The sequence below is a fragment of the Protomyctophum parallelum genome, assembly GCF_964188405.1.
Source record: "Protomyctophum parallelum genome assembly, chromosome: 1".
NCBI lineage: Eukaryota > Metazoa > Chordata > Actinopteri > Myctophiformes > Myctophidae > Protomyctophum > Protomyctophum parallelum.
Window position 1 is genome coordinate 100,324,212 of NC_139697.1, and position 22,500 is coordinate 100,346,711.

General features: G+C 42.1%; 1 pseudogene across 1 annotated transcript in view; it reads left to right on the forward strand.

Moving 5' to 3' along the window:
• The window catches only part of LOC310856100 (glutamate receptor 1-like), a 130,948-nt pseudogene that overhangs the window by 44,430 nt on the left and 64,018 nt on the right, over positions 1-22,500 (forward strand). Inside the window, exon 3 of the transcript in view lies at positions 2,621-2,805. The product of the transcript in view is annotated as a glutamate receptor 1-like (transcript). The remainder of the gene's footprint in view (positions 1-2,620; positions 2,806-22,500) is intronic.

Sequence of the window (22,500 nt, forward strand, 5' to 3'; positions counted from 1 at the left end):
GGATTTAAAATCTGCCTGAATATAGTCCAATCGTAGGGGAGGGGAGGAGGGGGGGGGGGGGGGGGGGGGTTTAGACACGCAGGCTTGCCTAGTCACTAGTGTACCTTCACCTCACACTAAGTTCTAGCTTATCCTAGTTTAACCCATTCTGACCTGAGATCAGATTCATAACGAGGTTTCCACTGGACACACACTGGTCTGATTAACCCATTCTGACCTGAGATCAGATTCTAAAAAAATGACAGTCGTTCTTCGATTTTTCAAAAATAGCAGACCTACAAGCTCGTAGCGCGCCACTCGGTGGCGCGATATGAGCTTGTAGATCTGCTATTTTTCAATAGCTAAAGCACAACATGATACAAAATGGGTTAAGTCAAGCCATTTAAGCTATAACTAGGCTAAGTTTGAACTTAGTTGTGAGGTGGCTATCGAAGCCCGATTTATACTTAGTTGCTTAGTGCGTGAAAATATCCGATCTACAAGCTCACAGCGCGCTTGCAGCAGACAGGTTCTGCTTTTGCATCTGCTATTTTCAGTCACGCGTTGTAACGTTGTTGTAACATAATTCTTTCCCTCTGGTGATGACATGATAAATCTCGCCGCCCTTAAATATCGACATAAACATGTAAAGCAATACCAAACGTGTGCAATGATGAAAATGATGCATTTTCAAATGACGGAGAGCTGGTATAACCAAATGGATCCTTATAGAATCTATAAGGATTAGAGATCTATAATATAGATCTTTAACTGAATGCCACAGACGAAAAAACAGTTTTTATGTCCACACTATTTATCCATCCTTTATAAATGATAGATAAGGGGGTCAGGACAACGAGGCCTTTTCGTGGAGGGGTCAGAAATCATCTGCATTACTTAATCTGCCTCCAAAGGTATACGGAATGCACTTCCCATCGCAATAAGAACTGCAGCCTCAACTCCCAATCTTCCGCCGTAGTCCGGAAACCCACCTCTTCAGACTCCATCTTATAGCCCGTAGCACTTGCCCTAGCCCCGATGATGACATTAGGCCTAAAAAAAAAACAACTTTGGTTTCCGGTTGCCGACCGACTATTAAATATGCGCGACCCATATTATTTTATTGTCATTTGGTGGGAAAAAAAAAAGAAGCTCAGAATACGACCGAATACGACATGTTTTAACGTGACATGCAGACCCGGTTCAATGGGAAACACAAACACACATTGAATAACACACGCCGATATTGTTGTGTTTCTGTTGCGTGTGTGTTGTGGTGCCACTGCCACCGCACATTGAAATGCCACCAAAAGAATTGCCAAAGCCAACCGCAGGGCAGCAGAAAATATCAGCAACCCATTTTCTAAACCTGCTGCCTCTACTCCAGGTATGTCACTGTGTAATGAAAACAATGTAAAGTTGTATTAACCATTAAAACTGCCACAGTTATTTAACTTATCCACATCACATATCCAAAATATGAAATATGTAGAAGCCTATCCATCATTGCCGTAGGATTTTTTTTTTAAATCCTTGCTTCCCATCCTTCCCACGAAAAAATAAAATAAAAAAATAAAATAGAATAAATTCCCTACCTACTCAGCCCAAAAATGACAGCCAATCGGAAACCAAAGTTGTTTTTTTTTAGGCCTTACAGGCGTATGCCTCAACTTGTGTAACTTAGATAGCATTTTATGTAGACATAGCACTCTGTAGTGTATTGTGTGTGTGTATACGCATGGTTTTATTACATAGATTAGGTTAGGTTATTAGCTTCCGGGTGATTCATGATTCATGTATCTATACACCATTAGAGAATGTAGAATAATTGTTATTTTGATTGTTTGCCTATGTTGTCTCTCCTATAATGGTACCAACATCAGTATACAGCATTGAATTGTGGACAAAAGCTTATCCTTAATAACTACAGCATCATATTGTTTAGTTTTGGGTTCTGAGAAGCTAAATGTCATCAAACGGTGGTTCCGTGGCTCAGATGCAGAATCAACCTTGATGGACCAGAATCAACCAGTGTTGTTTTTGGCAGCAAATTTCTATTTTAGTTTTAGTCATAGTCTTTGGACTGAAACTTAATTTAGTTTTAGTGACATTTTACTCACCTGGAATGTCTTAGTGTTAGTCTAGTTTTAGTCGACTAAATGTCATGTGATTTTAGTCGACTAAATCTACAGTTGATTTAGTCGACTAAAATGTATTTTGGCGGGCCTTGATGCCGTCGTAATGGCTGATTTTACACTTGCTGAAAATAGCCGATCTACAAGCTCACAGTGAGCTTGTAGATCAGCTATTTTCACCATGCAACCAAGTGTAAACTGACTTATACTGGATCTCTTGTCCACTAGTCCCTTCCTAACATTTTAGTCTAGTTTTTATTTGTCGACGAAATTGTCAGTATATTTAGTCTTAGTTTTAGTCATCGTAGCTTAGTTTTCATTTAGTTTCCATTTGTTTTTGTCAGTGAAAATAGGTAGTCGACGAACATTTTTCGTCTTAGTTTTAGTCGACGAAAACAACACTGGAATCAACGGACCTCGATACGGAAAGGGCTGAGAACCAGCAGTGGATTAATGGTTGCTGGACTGGACTGAACTGTGTTGTGTGTGTGTGTGTGTGTTCACAGGACTGACGGTGCTGCAGAGGATCCTGGACACGGCGGCAGAGAAAACCTGGCAGGTGACCTCGGTGAACCTGGACTCGCTGACCGAGTCGGCCTTCACCAAGCTGCTGCTGGACCTGGACCTGAAGAGAGAGTTCCGCATTATCATCGACTGTGAACCGGAGAGACTCAACTCCATCCTGAACATAGTGAGTTAGTCTAAACTACATCCTGAACACAGTGAGTTAGTCTAAACTCCATCCTGAACATAGTGAGTTAGTCTAAACTTCATCCTGAACACAGTGAGTTAGTCTAAACTCCATCATGAACACAGTGAGTTAGTCTAAACTCCATCCTGAACACAGTGAGTTAGTCTAAACTACATCCTGAACACAGTGAGTTAGTCTAAACTCCATCCTGAACATAGTGAGTTAGTCTAAACTACATCCTGAACACAGTGAGTTAGTCTAAACTCCATCCTGAACATAGTGAGTTAGTCTAAACTCCATCCTGAACATAGTGAGTTAGTCTAAACTACATCCTGAACATAGTGAGTTAGTCTAAACTCCATCCTGAACACAGTGAGTTAGTCTAAACTACATCCTGAACACAGTGAGTTAGTCTAAACTCCATCCTGAACATAGTGAGTTAGTCTAAACTACATCCTGAACACAGTGAGTTAGTCTAAACTCCATCCTGAACATAGTGAGTTAGTCTAAACTCCATCCTGAACATAGTGAGTTAGTCTAAACTACATCCTGAACATAGTGAGTTAGTCTAAACTCCATCCTGAACACAGTGAGTTAGTCTAAACTACATCCTGAACACAGTGAGTTAGTCTAAACTACATCCTGAACACAGTGAGTTAGTCTAAACTCCATCCTGAACACAGTGAGTTAGTCTAAACTCCATCCTGAACATAGTGAGTTAGTCTAAACTCCATCCTGAACACAGTGAGTTAGTCTAAACTCCATCCTGAACATAGTGAGTTAGTCTAAACTCCATCCTGAAAATAGTGAGTTAGTCTAAACTCCATCATGAACATAGTGAGTTAGTCTAAACTCCATCCTGAACACAGTGAGTTAGTCTAAACTCCATCCTGAACATAGTGAGTTAGTCTAAACTCCATCCTGAACATAGTGAGTTAGTCTAAACTCCATCCTGAACATAGTGAGTTAGTCTAAACTACATCCTGAACATAGTGAGTTAGTCTAAACTACATTCATCCTGAACATAGTGAGTTAGTCTAAACTCCATCCTGAACATAGTGAGTTAGTCTAAACTACATCCTGAACACAGTGAGTTAGTCTAAACTCCATCCTGAACATAGTGAGTTAGTCTAAACTCCATCCTGAACACAGTGAGTTAGTCTAAACTCCATCCTGAACATAGTGAGTTAGTCTAAACTCCATCCTGAACATAGTGAGTTAGTCTAAACTACATTCATTATGAACATAGTGAGTTAGTCTAAACTCCATCCTGAACATAGTGAGTTAGTCTAAACTACATCCTGAACATAGTGAGTTAGTCTAAACTCCATTCATTCTGAACATAGTGAGTTAGTCTAAACTCCATCCTGAACACAGTGAGTTAGTCTAAACTCCATTCTGAACATAGTGAGTTAGTCTAAACTCCATCCTGAACATAGTGAGTTAGTCTAAACTCCATCCTGAACATAGTGAGTTAGTCTAAACTCCATCCTGAACATAGTGAGTTAGTCTAAACTCCATCCTGAACACAGTGAGTTAGTCTAAACTCCATCCTGAACACAGTGAGTTAGTCTAAACTCCATCCTGAACACAGTGAGTTAGTCTAAACTCCATCCTGAACATAGTGAGTTAGTCTAAACTCCATCCTGAACACAGTGAGTTAGTCTAAACTCCATCCTGAACACAGTGAGTTAGTCTAAACTACATCCTGAACATAGTGAGTTAGTCTAAACTCCATCCTGAACATAGTGAGTTAGTCTAAACTCCATCCTGAACATAGTGAGTTAGTCTAAACTCCATCCTGAACATAGTGAGTTAGTCTAAACTCCATCCTGAACATAGTGAGTTAGTCTAAACTCCATCCTGAACATAGTGAGTTAGTCTAAACTACATCCTGAACATAGTGAGTTAGTCTAAACTACATTCATCCTGAACATAGTGAGTTAGTCTAAACTCCATCCTGAACATAGTGAGTTAGTCTAAACTACATCCTGAACACAGTGAGTTAGTCTAAACTCCATCCTGAACATAGTGAGTTAGTCTAAACTCCATCCTGAACACAGTGAGTTAGTCTAAACTCCATCCTGAACATAGTGAGTTAGTCTAAACTCCATCCTGAACATAGTGAGTTAGTCTAAACTACATTCATTATGAACATAGTGAGTTAGTCTAAACTCCATCCTGAACATAGTGAGTTAGTCTAAACTACATCCTGAACATAGTGAGTTAGTCTAAACTCCATTCATTCTGAATATAGTAAGTTAGTCTAAACTCCATCCTGAACACAGTGAGTTAGTCTAAACTCCATCCTGAACATAGTGAGTTAGTCTAAACTACATCCTGAACATAGTGAGTTAGTCTAAACTCCATTCTGAACATAGTGAGTTAGTCTAAACTACATCCTGAACACAGTGAGTTAGTCTAAACTCCATCCTGAACATAGTGAGTTAGTCTAAACTACATCCTGAACATAGTGAGTTAGTCTAAACTCCATTCTGAACATAGTGAGTTAGTCTAAACTCCATGCTGAACACAGTGAGTTAGTCTAAACTCCATCCTGAACACAGTGAGTTAGTCTAAACTACATCCTGAACATAGTGAGTTAGTCTAAACTCCATCCTGAACATAGTGAGTTAGTCTAAACTCCATCCTGAACATAGTGAGTTAGTCTAAACTCCATCCTGAACATAGTGAGTTAGTCTAAACTACATCCTGAACATAGTGAGTTAGTCTAAACTCCATCCTGAACACAGTGAGTTAGTCTAAACTTCATCCTGAACACAGTGAGTTAGTCTAAACTACATCCTGAACATAGTGAGTTAGTCTAAACTCCATCCTGAACACAGTGAGTTAGTCTAAACTTCATCCTGAACACAGTGAGTTAGTCTAAACTCCATCCTGAACATAGTGAGTTAGTCTAAACTCCATCCTGAACATAGTGAGTTAGTCTAAAATACATCCTGAACACAGTGAGTTAGTCTAAACTACATTCTGAACATAGTGAGTTAGTCTAAACTCCATCCTGAACATAGTGAGTTAGTCTAAACTCCATCCTGAACATAGTGAGTTAGTCTAAACTCCATCCTGAACATAGTGAGTTAGTCTAAACTCCATCCTGAACACAGTGAGTTAGTCTAAACTCCATCCTGAACATAGTGAGTTAGTCTAAACTCCATCCTGAACATAGTGAGTTAGTCTAAACTACATCCTGAACATAGTGAGTTAGTCTAAACTCCATCCTGAACACAGTGAGTTAGTCTAAACTTCATCCTGAACACAGTGAGTTAGTCTAAACTACATCCTGAACATAGTGAGTTAGTCTAAACTCCATCCTGAACACAGTGAGTTAGTCTAAACTTCATCCTGAACACAGTGAGTTAGTCTAAACTCCATCCTGAACATAGTGAGTTAGTCTAAACTCCATCCTGAACATAGTGAGTTAGTCTAAACTACATCCTGAACACAGTGAGTTAGTCTAAACTACATTCTGAACATAGTGAGTTAGTCTAAACTCCATCCTGAACATAGTGAGTTAGTCTAAACTACATCCTGAACATAGTGAGTTAGTCTAAACTCCATCCTGAACATAGTGAGTTAGTCTAAACTACATCCTGAACACAGTGAGTTAGTCTAAACTACATTCTGAACATAGTGAGTTAGTCTAAACTCCATCCTGAACATAGTGAGTTAGTCTAAACTCCATCCTGAACATAGTGAGTTAGTCTAAACTCCATCCTGAACACAGTGAGTTAGTCTAAACTCCATCCTGAACACAGTGAGTTAGTCTAAACTACATCCTGAACACAGTGAGTTAGTCTAAACTCCATCCTGAACACAGTGAGTTAGTCTAAACTCCATCCTGAACATAGTGAGTTAGTCTAAACTACATCCTGAACATAGTGAGTTAGTCTAAACTACATCCTGAACATAGTGAGTTAGTCTAAACTCCATCCTGAACATATTGAGTTAGTCTAAACTCCATCCTGAACATATTGAGTTAGTCTAAACTCCATCCTGAACATAGTGAGTTAGTCTAAACTCCATCCTGAACATAGTGAGTTAGTCTAAACTCCATCCTGAACATATTGAGTTAGTCTAAACTCCATCCTGAACACAGTGAGTTAGTCTAAACTCCATCCTGAACACAGTGAGTTAGTCTAAACTCCATCCTGAACATAGTGAGTTAGTCTAAACTCCATCCTGAACATAGTGAGTTAGTCTAAACTCCATCCTGAACATAGTGAGTTAGTCTAAACTCCATCCTGAACACAGTGAGTTAGTCTAAACTCCATCCTGAACATAGTGAGTTAGTCTAAACTCCATCCTGAACACAGTGAGTTAGTCTAAACTCCATCCTGAACATAGTGAGTTAGTCTAAACTACATCCTGAACATAGTGAGTTAGTCTAAACTCCATCCTGAACATAGTGAGTTAGTCTAAACTCCATCCTGAACACAGTGAGTTAGTCTAAACTACATCCTGAACATAGTGAGTTAGTCTAAACTCCATCCTGAACACAGTGAGTTAGTCTAAACTCCATCCTGAACACAGTGAGTTAGTCTAAACTCCATCCTGAACATAGTGAGTTAGTCTAAACTACATCCTGAACACAGTGAGTTAGTCTAAACTACATTCATCCTGAACATAGTGAGTTAGTCTAAACTCCATCCTGAACACAGTGAGTTAGTCTAAACTACATTCTGAACATAGTGAGTTAGTCTAAACTACATCCTGAACATAGTGAGTTAGTCTAAACTCCATCCTGAACATAGTGAGTTAGTCTAAACTCCATCCTGAACATAGTGAGTTAGTCTAAACTACATCCTGAACATAGTGAGTTAGTCTAAACTCCATCCTGAACACAGTGAGTTAGTCTAAACTTCATCCTGAACACAGTGAGTTAGTCTAAACTACATCCTGAACATAGTGAGTTAGTCTAAACTCCATCCTGAACACAGTGAGTTAGTCTAAACTTCATCCTGAACACAGTGAGTTAGTCTAAACTCCATCCTGAACATAGTGAGTTAGTCTAAACTCCATCCTGAACATAGTGAGTTAGTCTAAAATACATCCTGAACACAGTGAGTTAGTCTAAACTACATTCTGAACATAGTGAGTTAGTCTAAACTCCATCCTGAACATAGTGAGTTAGTCTAAACTCCATCCTGAACATAGTGAGTTAGTCTAAACTCCATCCTGAACATAGTGAGTTAGTCTAAACTCCATCCTGAACACAGTGAGTTAGTCTAAACTCCATCCTGAACATAGTGAGTTAGTCTAAACTCCATCCTGAACATAGTGAGTTAGTCTAAACTACATCCTGAACATAGTGAGTTAGTCTAAACTCCATCCTGAACACAGTGAGTTAGTCTAAACTTCATCCTGAACACAGTGAGTTAGTCTAAACTACATCCTGAACATAGTGAGTTAGTCTAAACTCCATCCTGAACACAGTGAGTTAGTCTAAACTTCATCCTGAACACAGTGAGTTAGTCTAAACTCCATCCTGAACATAGTGAGTTAGTCTAAACTCCATCCTGAACATAGTGAGTTAGTCTAAACTACATCCTGAACACAGTGAGTTAGTCTAAACTACATTCTGAACATAGTGAGTTAGTCTAAACTCCATCCTGAACATAGTGAGTTAGTCTAAACTACATCCTGAACATAGTGAGTTAGTCTAAACTCCATCCTGAACATAGTGAGTTAGTCTAAACTACATCCTGAACACAGTGAGTTAGTCTAAACTACATTCTGAACATAGTGAGTTAGTCTAAACTCCATCCTGAACATAGTGAGTTAGTCTAAACTCCATCCTGAACATAGTGAGTTAGTCTAAACTCCATCCTGAACACAGTGAGTTAGTCTAAACTCCATCCTGAACACAGTGAGTTAGTCTAAACTACATCCTGAACACAGTGAGTTAGTCTAAACTCCATCCTGAACACAGTGAGTTAGTCTAAACTCCATCCTGAACATAGTGAGTTAGTCTAAACTACATCCTGAACATAGTGAGTTAGTCTAAACTACATCCTGAACATAGTGAGTTAGTCTAAACTCCATCCTGAACATATTGAGTTAGTCTAAACTCCATCCTGAACATATTGAGTTAGTCTAAACTCCATCCTGAACATAGTGAGTTAGTCTAAACTCCATCCTGAACATAGTGAGTTAGTCTAAACTCCATCCTGAACATATTGAGTTAGTCTAAACTCCATCCTGAACACAGTGAGTTAGTCTAAACTCCATCCTGAACACAGTGAGTTAGTCTAAACTCCATCCTGAACATAGTGAGTTAGTCTAAACTCCATCCTGAACATAGTGAGTTAGTCTAAACTCCATCCTGAACATAGTGAGTTAGTCTAAACTCCATCCTGAACACAGTGAGTTAGTCTAAACTCCATCCTGAACATAGTGAGTTAGTCTAAACTCCATCCTGAACACAGTGAGTTAGTCTAAACTCCATCCTGAACATAGTGAGTTAGTCTAAACTACATCCTGAACATAGTGAGTTAGTCTAAACTCCATCCTGAACATAGTGAGTTAGTCTAAACTCCATCCTGAACACAGTGAGTTAGTCTAAACTACATCCTGAACATAGTGAGTTAGTCTAAACTCCATCCTGAACACAGTGAGTTAGTCTAAACTCCATCCTGAACACAGTGAGTTAGTCTAAACTCCATCCTGAACATAGTGAGTTAGTCTAAACTACATCCTGAACACAGTGAGTTAGTCTAAACTACATTCATCCTGAACATAGTGAGTTAGTCTAAACTCCATCCTGAACACAGTGAGTTAGTCTAAACTACATTCTGAACATAGTGAGTTAGTCTAAACTACATCCTGAACATAGTGAGTTAGTCTAAACTACATCCTGAACATAGTGAGTTAGTCTAAACTTCATCCTGAACACAGTGAGTTAGTCTAAACTCCATCCTGAACATAGTGAGTTAGTCTAAACTCCATCCTGAACATAGTGAGTTAGTCTAAACTCAATCCTGAACACAGTGAGTTAGTCTAAACTACATCCTGAACATAGTGAGTTAGTCTAAACTCCATCCCGAACACAGTGAGTTAGTCTAAACTACATCCTGAACATAGTGAGTTAGTCTAAACTCCATCCTGAACATAGTGAGTTAGTCTAAACTCCATCCTGAACATAGTGAGTTAGTCTAAACTACATCCTGAACATAGTGAGTTAGTCTAAACTCCATCCTGAACATAGTGAGTTAGTCTAAACTCCATCCTGAACATAGTGAGTTAGTCTAAACTCCATCCTGAACATAGTGAGTTAGTCTAAACTCCATCCTGAACATAGTGAGTTAGTCTAAACTCCATCCTGAACATAGTGAGTTAGTCTAAACTCCATCCTGAACATAGTGAGTTAGTCTAAACTCCATCCTGAACATATTGAGTTAGTCTAAACTCCATCCTGAACACAGTGAGTTAGTCTAAACTCCATCATGAACATAGTGAGTTAGTCTAAACTCCATCCTGAACACAGTGAGTTAGTCTAAACTCCATCCTGAACATAGTGAGTTAGTCTAAACTCCATCCATTCTGAACATAGTGAGTTAGTCTAAACTCCATCCTGAACATAGTGAGTTAGTCTAAACTCCATCCTGAACATAGTGAGTTAGTCTAAACTCCATCCTGAACACAGTGAGTTAGTCTAAACTCCATCCTGAACATAGTGAGTTAGTCTAAACTCCATCCTGAACATAGTGAGTTAGTCTAAACTCCATATAACTCTGTATTAAAATATTGGGAATCATATTGATTTTTTCAGCTTTTGTTGCAAATCAAATTTGAGACAAAGTGGTTCGATTCAAATCTATAATCTCTGCTGTCTGTGGGAACAGAGTTTTTAGAGTGCTAATATCTCGGATTCTTGTTCCAGGCTGCGCATCAAAACACGTTTGATTTGCGTCTCATTTCTATAAACGCTGATATGAGCGCCGGTGACAAAATGTATGTTGTTGGTGAATTAGATAACGTTGGAGGGACCTGCTTTACATGGCGACTTTACACTGCCCGCTTCTCTGTTTCCGAGAGAAACGGCTTTCAAAGTAAGACAGTTTACGTTGAAGTTAACGAGCATCAATTCAGCCACCAGATGGCGGTGTCGGCTCCACAATGGTGCGAGAGAGAGAGAGATTATTATGCAATAGCAACAATACAGCAGCAACAACAAGGAAAGACACGTATAGCGTGTGCTGCTCTGCTATAGCGCTACAGTGTCATTATAATGGTTTTCAAGTTTTCAAGTTTTCAACCATGTTCAGAAACGGCAGCATAATTATCCACCACAAGCCCACAGCACGTGCTGATGCAACTCTCTCTCTCTCCCTCTCTCTCTCTCTCTCTCTCTCTCTCTCTCCCTCTCCCTCTCCCTCTCCCTCTCCCTCTCCCTCTCCCTCTCTCTCTCTCTCTCTCTCTCTCTCTCTCTCTCTCTCTCTCTCTCTCTCTCTCTCTCTCTCTCTCTCTCTCTCCCACCGCCGGCTCCTTGGGGAGCCTGTATGTTTTCAGACAGCGGTTGAGAGGCTATTAGGAAGCATGTCAGTGTCAGGATATAGATCGCATGCACACACCCACATACGCACGCACGCACGCACATACTCACGCACGCACGCACGGCACTGACATCAACATAATCCTTTACTCTCAACGCAACATGCTGTGTGATCTGATCTTGTAGATTGTCTTATCATACTATAATTAACCGAATGTCTGTCCGTGTGTCTGTCAGAAACATTGCCGTAACTCCTTACTGCCTGCACCAATCACTCCCACTTTGACACACAGGCATTGACCATATGAATATGGAGGGCGTAACGATTTCGATTTGACACATTAATGATTATTAATTAATTTATTAGTCAATTACAAACGCACAATCAATTGCAAAACACAATTTCAAAGCTATATGTTTTCAAATAATTCTATTGGAGTAAAAACTACTATATTGACCTCAGGGATATATTATATAGTCAAGTAGACATGTAATCTATAATAATAATAATAATAATAATAATAACTTTATTAAGTGCCAGAGTTTCTCAGGGCAGTTGGTTCCCAAATCATTGTATGCCAAATTGACACTAATTAGACCACGGACCCCCATTTGAAAAGATATGCCAGGGACCCCCATGAGAGAAGAATTGTATTACGGCTCCCAACCCGTTTAATTTCAAGGACCCCCAGTTTGACATGCAGTGGTCTACGGACCCCCATTGTATGACATTTATATATCAATGTTAACTTAACTCTGAGAGTGTAGAAATGGGCCCGGTTCCATGTGTTACACTCTCAGAGTTACAGATAAGGGTCCATTTGTACACTCTCAGAGTTACAGACCCATAAGGGTCCATTTGGTTCCACTTGTTACACTCTCAGAGTTACAGACCCATAAGGGTCCATTTGGTTCCATTTGTACACTCTCAGAGTTACAGACCCATAAGGGTCCATTTGGTTCCAAACTATCATTTAGCTATGGGGACCCCCTGGAACTCCCTCAAGGACCCCTGGGGGTCCCCGGACCCCACATTGGGAACCACTTCTCTAGGGCAGTCTTTGCTATTAGCCTGGTTAATAAACCAGACCGAATCAGCCGTTGGCAAAAATAAATTGCCTGCCGGCGGATTACGGTCTGGAGAGGCTCAATTGTACGCCCATTTCCTACACCAGAGAAATGGCGCGGCCAATCGGGACACGGTATGCAATATGGGCTGGCTTTGGTACAGTGACTTTCAATGCTTGAGACCTTTGACTGACAGTCACTCTGACCAATTGCGTCAAAGAGCAAATGTTTCAACCCGCCCCCCTGGAAATGAAATCCAAGCTGAGCCTCCCCAGACTAATATCCCACGGTCCGTGCGATATTAGTCTGGTTTATTAACCAGGCTACTTTGCTATACCCTCGCCATTGTTTTATTGGCGAGGTTTTATTCATTTTCTTGCCCCCATATACAGTATACCCTAATATACTGTAGTGATTTTGTTGATGCAGCCGTATTGATACACATATTTCTGACAGTCAGTCGGAGCTCGGAGGCCCCATGAGGGAGGAGGCATTGTTTATTTCATCGACTAAAAACTAAGACGAAAAAAATGTTCGTCCACTACCTTTTTCCACTGACGAAAACTAAATGGAAACTAAATGAAAACTAAGCTAAACGACGACTAAAAACTAAGACTATACTTACTTACTTACTACTTACTAAACTACTGACATTTTCGTCAACAGATAAAAACTAGGAAGGGACTATAGTGGACAAGAGATCCAGTATATCAAGTCATTTTACAATGAGTTGCTTGCTGAAAATAGCTGATCTACAAGCTCACAACGCGTCGCGCTGCCATGCGTTGTGGCGGGCTTGTAAAAGCAAATTAGTTGAAACTGGTGAAACATGGCAAAAGGAAAGGCCTCCTGTGGCTATAGTGCTAAGTTATACTTTGTCACAGTTGCACACACGCAGCACAAACTTAACCCATTCTGTGCGGGAACCCATTTTGGTGTTAGCATTACGTTATGCTTTAGCTATTGAAAAATAGCAGATCTACAAGCTCGTAGCGTGCCACCGAGTGGCGCGCTACGAGCTTGTATGTCTGCTATTTTTTTTTTTATCGAAGAACGACTGACATAGAAACATAGCTTTTATCAGAAAACTGTCATTTTCAAACAGACATTTTTTAGAATCTGATCTCAGGTCAGAATGGGTTAAACACTGACTCTGTCAGAGTTGCACACACGCAGCACTTATTAATAACACACAGGCATAACCACTTCCTCTTGCAAACTCTTCCCAAAGCCCCTCCGCCAAACAGAAAGACCTTGTTAACCCATTTTGGGGCGGGAACCCCTTTTGGTGTTTTAAACATTATGTTATAATTTAGCTATTGAAAAATAGCAGACCTACAAGCTCATAGCGCGCCACCGAGTGGCGCGCTATGAGCTTGTAGGTCTGCTATTTTTTGAAAAATCATAAAAAAATGTGGCGCAAATCTTTGAATAATATGTTATTTCAAAGTGAATGTTTTTAAATCCGGTCTAAGTGGGTTAAAAGTGCTGCTGCTGCTGCTGATGGACGGTAGACAATCAAAGAGGAAGTATAAGCCTCGTTAGCAGACGCGCTGCGCGTCTGTTTCCATCCCGTTAATATGCTGAAGCAAGCTGCCGCTGTCGTTTGAACCTTTGGAACGTTTGTCGCCGCTCGGCTGAGTCGGCACAATCACAGTTGTTCACGTTGTTCTCTTTTCTCTCAAATTGTTTTGTTTTCAGTTTTCAGAGAGAGGGAGAGAGAGAGAGAGAGAGAGAGATGAATTGAAAATGGTGGACCCTGTTGTGAACAAGTGTAATGCTTTATTATCCATAGTAACAGTCTTTGTAGTGAGTTGTGTTTTCATCTGAAATGTACCCTGCAAACTGTTAATACATATTTTGATCAATCAATCAGATATAAAACTCTTCCACCTAACCTTTTGAGCGGTGCCTCCGCTGCCATTACGCAGAGTCCTGCTAATGAATGATTGGCTGTGTAGAGTCCTACTAATGAATGGTTGGCTGTGTAGAGTCCTGCTAATGCATGATTGGCTGTGTAGAGTCCTGCTAATGAATGATTGGCTGTGTAGAGTCCTGCTAATGCATGATTGGCTGTGTAGAGTCCTGCTAATGAATGATTGGCTGTGTAGAGTCCTGCTAATGCATTGATGTTGGCTGTGTAGAGTCCTGCTAATGAATGATTGGCTGTGTAGAGTCCTGCTAATGCATGATTGGCTGTGTAGAGTCCTGCTAATGCATGGTTGGCTGTGTAGAGTCCTGCTAATGAATGATTGGCTGTGTAGAGTCCTGCTAATGCATGATTGGCTGTGTAGAGTCCTGCTAAAGCATGATTGGCTGTGTAGAGTCCTGCTAATGCATGGTTGGCTGTGTAGAGTCCTGCTAATGAATGATTGGCTGTGTAGAGTCCTGCTAATGAATGATTGGCTGTGTAGAGTCCTGCTAATGAATGGTTGGCTGTGTAGAGTCCTGCTAATGAATGGTTGGCTGTGTAGAGTCCTGCTAATGCATGATTGGCTGTGTAGAGTCCTGCTAATGGATGGTTGGCTGTGTAGAGTCCTGCTAATGCATGATTGGCTGTGTAGAGTCCTGCTAATGAATGGTTGGCTGTGTAGAGTCCTGCTAATGAATGGTTGGCTGTGTAGAGTCCTGCTAATGAATGATTGGCTGTGTAGAGTCCTGCTAATGCATGATTGGCTGTGTAGAGTCCTGCTAATGCATGATTGGCTGTGTAGAGTCCTGCTAATGAATGGTTTGTACAGCATTAACCCCTTCAGCCAATCAACGTAACACAAACAGTTAAGTCATCTCCAGTCTCCAACCAGCTTTTTAAAGCGCTCATTTGTTAATAGCAACCACAGGTCGCATTTACTATGAAAATGTGCATTTCCCGTCCGTCCGTCCGTCCGTCCGTCCGTCCGTCACCCCACGTCTCCATATATGGTCATGCCTTGTGACACCAATGACATCATCATCAGATCCCTGATGTCATCAATATTAAGCCCATATATGGGAATGCCCATGTATGGAGAACCCTGATGTCATCAATATTGGCCAGCAACTCTACATCTGACCTCTTTGAGCTTGTGTCTTTGTCCTACACAAACATTAAATTACCATTTAATGACAATGAATGGACAATTTTACGTCATAGAGTCCGCGAGCAAATAGACATAGTGTCTATTTTACGTCAATGATGATGTACGATGATAAGAGCGCCCCTCACTTCACACAGGTGTGATTTTCATAAGTCATCGGAAGCGTTGATATTTTAACCGCGAGTTAGCGACGGTTTAGCAATGATGGTATACACTATACAGGCTTTAGTTTAGACATACTATTGGTACGACTGTCATTAGACCGACAACCTATACCTCAAACCCTAACCTATAAACCCTAACCTATTTTTTCATTACACATGTTTAAAGGACAACTTTAGTTTTTTTCAACCAAGGTTCATGTTTTAGGTTGTTATTAGAGAAACTAAAAGATGAGTGTTAATCTTTTTTTCATTTGCTGCTTTCTTTCGTTTTAGGGATTTTAGCTGTTTTTGACAGGGGGGCGGGGGCATTCGAGCATGGGGCTAAATATGCATATTTGAACACAATGTTATGGTGATTTATTTTTGTATGGTTTACTATAGTCCTAATAAACGCCAGGAAATTACATCTGGCCACAAAAGATCACAGGATCTACTGAATGTGAAGGTAGCCTACTGGGAGAAGGCTTATACTGTGTGTATAGGCTCAATATGTCAGTTTGTCACATTCAATAGATCCCGTGATCTTTTGTGGCCAGATGTAATTTCCTGGCGTTTATTAGGACTATAGTAAACCATAAAAAATAAATCACCATAAAATTGTGTTAAAAAATACATATTTAGCCCCATGCTCGAATGCCCCCGCCCCCCTGTCAAAAACTGCTAAAATCCCTAAAACGAAAGAAAGCAGCAAATGAAAGAAAATTAACACTCATCTTTTAGTTTCTCTAATAACAACCTAAAACATGAACCTTGGTTGAAAAAAACTAAAGTTGTCCTTTAAGCATTTATTTCATATTTACATTTTCAATTTCAGCTCTGACAATTATTTCAGACATGCTCTACTATGTGAAGTGCTATTAACTCATTTTGGCTAAATTAATAACATTGAATTACAAAAACAAAAAAAAAAGTTTTTCTCCTCTCCTCTCCAATTTACAATTTAGGCATTTAGCAGACGCTGTTAATCCAGAGCGATTTACATTAAGCAAGAACAAAAAGCATGGCAATACATCACATACATAAAAAAGTAGTTATGAAACATGCGTAAGCTAAGGACGTAACAGTGGAATATCTATATAATTAAACTATACATACTATACTATACTAGTATACATATATACTATAAATTGCTATGACTATAAAATGCAATTATAGTGCTGTCTATGCTAAAGCGCTATCGCAGTTAGATCTGTCGCCATGACTGTCTCTGTATCAAAACAAGTTACAAATTAAGAAAAACATTATGAACAACGAAGACAAATAGCGTACTGTACACGCTCACAAAGTGTTATTTTGCACCTATTTTGTGTCAAAGTTAACCCATTCTGAACGGGAACCCATTTTGGTGTTAGCATCATGTTATGCTTTAGCTATTGAAAAATAGCAGATCTACAAGCTCATAGCGAACTACGAACTTGTAGGTCTGCTATTTTTTGAAAAATCAAAGAACAACTGACATTTTTTTAAATCTGATCTCAGGTCTGAATGGGTTAATCAGACCAGTGTGTGTGTCCAGTGGAAACCTCGTATGAATCTGATCTCAGGTCAGAATGGGTTAAACAAAGAAACGTGCACAAACTGTAGCCATATTCCAATGACGGCTTCATCCACTTGTCTGTCAGCACATCAGTGTTGCGGAAACTTAACCCATTCTGACCTGAGATCAGATTCATACGAGGTTTCCACTGGACACACACTGGTCTGATTAACCCATTCTGACCTGAGATCAGATTCATACGAGGTTTCCACTGGACACACACTGGTCTGATTAAAAGTCACTATAGGGGGATCAAGGAAGCCGCCATTTTAATCTGGTCTGTATGAGGATGGACGACGATAAGATCGCCCCTCACTTCACAGGGGTGTGAATTCTCTCGCCGTGAACACAGCACACAGCACACGTGTCTGTGTCGACAATCAGGGATCAATTATATATATGTTTTTAAATCACACACCGTGTGAAGTGAGGGGCGCTCTTATCATCGTACGTCGTCGTACACACATCTCATGTTTTGTGCCATGTAGGTTTTATATTTATACAAGATATGATCAAGATGAAGAAACTAACTCTTTAAGCAGTCATGTTGATAGTGTCAGATGATGTGATTCCACTTCTTTAGTATCTACCACTTGTCATTGTCATCCTGGATAAAAATGAATGATCGGTCAGGCGTCTGCGTGACCGATCAATTCAATTTCTCTGTATGATTCCTCATTATATTCAGATGTGCATTTTGACCCAAGCTTTTGCCCCTAACTGCAACTAAAGCCCCCCCCCCCCCCCCCCCTGTACGAGTCATCATGTGTCTATGGGCTTTTCCCCTGCATGAATCCTCATGTGTTTTTTCAGATTACCACAACTAGCATAGCCTTTAGCGCACACTGTACAAGTGAAGGGCTTTTCCCCTGTATGAGTCCTCATGTGTGTTTTTAGATCACCACTCTGAACAAAGCCTTTACCACACACTGTACAAGTGAAGGGCTTTTCCCCTGCGTGAATCATCGTGTGTTTTTTCAGATTAGTAACGCCTTTGCCGCACACATTACAAGTAAAGGGCTTTTCCCCTGTGTGAGTCCTCATGTGTGCTTTTAGATTACCACTATGAACAAAGCATTTACCACACGCGTTGCAAGTGAACGGCCTTTCCCCTGTATGATTCATCTTGTGTATCTTTAGCTGACCAGTAGAAGCAAAGCCTTTACCGCACACATCACAAGTAAAGGGTTTTTCCCCTGTATGAGTCCTCATGTGTGTTTTTAGCTCACCACCATGAGCACAGCCTTTACCGCACACATTACAAGTAAAGGGTTTTTCCCCTGTGTGAGTCATCGTGTGTGTTTTTAGAGTATTGCTACGAGCGAAGCATTTACCACAAACCGTACAACCGAAGGGCTTTTCCCCAGTATGAGTCCTCATGTGCATCGTTAGACTATGACTCCGAGCACAACCTTTGCCACAAACTTTGCAAGTGAAGGGCCTTTCCCCGGTATGAATCCTCGTGTGCGTCCTCAGAGTGCACTTCTGTGTAAAACATTTGCCACACTCTGTACAACTAAAGCGTTTCTCCCCTGTGTGACTCCCCGTGGAGTGAGTTTGTGTCGATGATTTCCGGTCCGGCTGGGACAGCTCGCTGCTCAAAGACAACCTTTGTCCTTCCACACGTTGTGTCTCGTGTGATGTCAGTGTGTTTAAAGTGCACCGGTCTCCCCTAGTCTCCTCCCAGTCATCACTGTCCTCCGTGTCGGATTCAGAGCAGTGTGAAGAGAGGAGCTGGTCGTCACTAGCTGGTTGTGATGTTCCACAGTCCTCTACATCAGCTTGTGTTTTCATGTGTTCAGTCGAGGTGCCGGCTACAGGCTCTGTGTCTCCGTTTTCATCATCGTCATCTTCACTTTTCACTGCTAGCAATGTCGACGATGACCCTGCACCAGCCTCGTCTGGTCTTTGAAGTAGCTCCTCCTGCTGTTCCTCTTTAACGTGTGGAGGTTGTGGTTCCTCCTGGACCAGACTGGAGCTCCTCTCCGGCTGTTCAGTGAAAACCTCCTCCTTACACACAGGGAGTTGTTGCATGATGTCTAGAAAAGAGACAAGAAAACCATTTAATGTTTTAACTTTGCATTGAACTTAGTACTATAGCTACGATAAGGATGTGTACATGGTGAGGCGTCTGAGGACTCTGTGTATAGGACCCTTTATTCACTGGGTGGGCCCTGGGGGACTAGTTGTAATACTTTTACTGATATACTGATATGAAATACAGCTACCCCAACTATTTATTGACATAGTGAAAGATGTTTACAAAGGCTCCTTTATCCAAGTAATCTGTGGAAGTAGCAGTTCCAACGGATTGTGTGGCCCCAGGTTTTTCCCTAGTGGGACTGATTGAGGGTAGCTACTGGGACGTAAGTGGGGACTTGATCAGCCCGGCAGGGTCACCTGAGTGAGGGGTATGGTGTTCGAGTGATCCAAAACCCTGATGACCTTGGGATACATCACTGAGGATACGTCCCAGGTGCATCCATGCAATGTTTTGGCTGCCAAGGAGGCAGGGGAAGGCAGAGGAAGTGTAGCGCCCAGGATTACATTAGATAATTGGCACTGGTTGAAAAAACTGGGTTGCATGATTTTGTATGTGTAACTCTAATGCACCTGTACTGTGTGTGTGTGTGTGTGTGTGTGTGTGTGTGTGTGTGTGTGTGTGTGTGTGTGTGTGTGTGTGACAGACATACCTGCTCTGTGTAGTTTGATGCGTGGCTTTAAAAGCACGTCCAGCACTTTGTTTTGTTTCTCCAGCAGAGTTTCTAGTGTCTCCATCTCTCTCTGGAAGAGGCTGCACATGACCTGTGCGGCCACACTGAGGCGCTCCAACACAAACACTCTGACATCATCACCAGCACCGCCACGCTGCTGCCGTTTGTCCAAAACACACAATATGTCCTCTCCCACCGACGTCAGATGTTCATGTATCTTCAGCCGTACAGACTCCATTTGACTCGGTTTACCTCCTTTAGGAGACGTTTACACCAAAGACACTCTCTTGACCAATACTGGACAACTCACCCCGTTTTTTCTCCCGGAATTTTCACCAGTGAGGGTGTAACTGAGGGGGACACCTCTGGTTACTTAAATTAATTCCGATCAATTAAGCTCCGGAGAATGGATATCTTCAGCAGATTTATTTGCTACAATGATGTGTGTGTGTGTGTGTGTGTGTGTGTGTGTGTGTGTGTGTGTGGTCTGGAATAAACAATGAACAGAAATAAAGAATAGTATCAGTAACATGAACTTGAATACTAACTGAAATATCCACTTAAATAGCCACAGCAAGATTGATGCAATCATTTAGGAGACATTTACACCAAAGAGACTCTATTCCAGACTACATATAATATAAACGTGTATTATCTGTAAAGTTTCTGTTACTTCTGTAATATATGTTATATATAAAATACACTTATAATGTATATAATGTGTAAAATGTCCTCATTTACCTCCTTTAAGGGAACATTTGTCACCGAGCTGTCTGTTCCGGGCGGCTATACTGCACTGTAAAACTAGGCGTGTGGGCGCGTGATGATACCCTGGGCACAGTCAGTCATCCAGTAAGAGAGAGAGTGGCGACAGTAGCGCTGACTCACCATTGTAACAATGGAATGAGGAAGTGCTCATTCTATCTCAATGGGATAGTTCCAACGTTTGGAACTATAGCCCCTACAGGCACCTTTGCGGCCAGATCAAAGCGTGTCGCCACTCTCCTATACTCTACAGACTACAGTCTGGAATGCTAGGCGTATCACGGACCGGAAAAGGAATGCTCCTTTTCAGGTTTAGCTGGCTGGGAGCGCTATGCGTCAATGTTTTAGTATTGCTTTGTAGTCATCATCAGCAGTCATCCAAATCTGTGTGTGTGTGTGTGTGTGTGTGTGTGTGTGTGTGTGTGTGTGTGTGTGTGTGTGTGTGTGTGTGTGTGCGTGTGCGTGTGCGCCTGTGTACAAAAAAGTAAAAGATTAAAAAAAAAAAGAGTCCATTGTTGATGTATGTGATTTTTTTTCTCTATCACTAAACACGGGTGAAAATCACCCGAACACCTGCCTGTAGGAAAAACCAAAGAGGGCTTTGTGGGCTATACAGGGAAACAAACCCAGATTCTATGATTTAAAGAGTGCGTTGCCCGTTGGGGCACTGGCGTAATTGGAACGATGCAAGTTGGACATGCATGGCCCACCCAGTTAACCCATTTTGGTGTTAGCATTACGTTATGCTTTAGCTATTGAAAAATAGCAGATCTACAAGCTCGAGCTTGTAGATCTGCTATTTTTGCTAAAAATCGAAGAACGACTGACATAGAAACATAGCTTTTTCAGAAAACTGTCAGGATGTAGAAGACCTTTTTTTAGAATCTGATCTCAGGTCAGAATGGGTTAATATGCATGACTGTGCCCCTTTGTATGCCCATATATGGAGTTCTTTGTCAGGCATGCCCAGATATGTATTTGGGGCCGTGTCCCGGAGCCTGGGCAGAGGCCTCATGTGGTGGTTCTGGTCCTGCTCTCCCTGGGGTGGGGGTGTGGTACTGCTCTCCCTGGGGTGGGGCTGTGGTACTGCTCTCCCTGGGGTGGGGGTGTGGTACTGCTCTCCCTGGGGTGGGGGTGTGGTACTGCTCTCCCTGGGGTGGGGGTGTGGTACTGCTCTCCCTGGGGTGGGGCTGTGGTACTGCTCTCCCTGGGGTGGGGCTGTGGTACTGCTCTCCCTGGGGTGGGGGTGTGGTACTGCTCTCCCTGGGGTGGGGCTGTGGTACTGCTCTCCCTGGGGTGGGGGTGTGGTACTGCTCTCCCTGGGGTGGGGGTGTGGTACTGCTCTCCCTGGGGTGGGGGTGTGGTACTGCTCTCCCTGGGGTGGGGGTGTGGTACTGCTCTCCCTGGGGTGGGGGTGTGGTACTGCTCTCCCTGGGGTGGGGGTGTGGTACTGCTCTCCCTGGGGTGGGGGTGTGGTACTGCTCTCCCTGGGGTGGGGGTGTGGTACTGCTCTCCCTGGGGTGGGGGTGTGGTACTGCTCTCCCTGGGGTGGGGCTGTGGTACTGCTCTCCCTGGGGTGGGGCTGTGGTACTGCTCTCCCTGGGGTGGGGGTGTGGTACTGCTCTCCCTGGGGTGGGGCTGTGGTACTGCTCTCCCTGGGGTGGGGGTGTGGTACTGCTCTCCCTGGGGTGGGGGTGTGGTACTGCTCTCCCTGGGGTGGGGCTGTGGTACTGCTCTCCCTGGGGTGGGGCTGTGGTACTGCTCTCCCTGGGGTGGGGCTGTGGTACTGCTCTCCCTGGGGTGGGGCTGTGGTACTGCTCTCCCTGGGGTGGGGGTGTGGTACTGCTCTCCCTGGGGT